The following is a 1081-nucleotide window of genomic DNA, read 5'->3' as shown; positions in this document are numbered from 1 at the left end:
AATCCATTTCACCACCAAAATGACAGAAATGGGCCTGCGGCTAGCGCTGAGGTAAAAAAAAAGCAGAGAACAATGTGTAGTCCCTGGATTCAAGCTCCAATTTGGGCAATAAACAAATGAATAATCAAACAAATATATGACCCCAAATTGTAGGAAAATATGCATATGTATATATGCATGTCAGAGGGGTCTAACCGTGTTGTTCTAGTGTTTACATTGTGGAGTTCCAGGATGGGAACATCACAAACATTTAATTAAAGGAAATCAAATGTTAATTATGTTGGAAATGACTTGTACAACTGGGGAGGGATTGAGAGAGTGAAGGAAAGAGGAAGAAAAATGAGAGAGAGGGTAACAAGTTAGATAAGAAATGTTATCACTACCTTACTTATGTAACTGTAACCCCTCTGTACATCACCTTGACGATAATATTAAAATAAAAAATAAAAACAAAACAAAAGCTTTTATTTATATCATTATATTTAAAAGTATACTTTAAAAGAGTTATAGGCATGTTTTAAATTTCTAATGCATTGCCCCACTCTACTGGAGTATACTGGAATATGTGGAGAATTACTTACACATGAGTTCATGAGTGAGGACCCAAATAAGAATTCCACAAAGAAATGTCAACATGTACCAAAGGGTCCTATGCATAATACCTCCCTTCTACTGCAAATCACACAACCTCCAAAATCCATATAATTTAATCATTTAAAGACAAACGATGAACCAACGTATCCGTTTGTAGAAATACATACTTGCTACAAGGATGGAAAAGGGACTGAGACCCAAAGTGAATGATGCACAATTTTAAGGAAGATTCCAAGATAAAGGAATGTGTCCCACACATTTCCAACTGTAAATCTGGGAAAGTCAATCATCTTTGTCATACTAATAAAAACCACAAAAAAGCTAACTGTAGGATTCAAAAAGATTGCATGAGAACAAGTGTTCATTGTGACAGCACAGGAACTTCAGTGCAAATTACTATGTTTCTATTTCCTTGTCTTATTCCCACCTCATTCTTGAATTCTGAAGGTGAGATTCTGGGGAGCCAGTTCCCTTTGGTCCAGTAATT

Source organism: Dipodomys spectabilis, unplaced genomic scaffold (genome assembly GCF_019054845.1).
Source record: "Dipodomys spectabilis isolate Male_0828 unplaced genomic scaffold, ASM1905484v1 ptg000487l, whole genome shotgun sequence".
NCBI lineage: Eukaryota > Metazoa > Chordata > Mammalia > Rodentia > Heteromyidae > Dipodomys > Dipodomys spectabilis.
Note: the sequence above shows the minus strand (reverse complement) of the source record.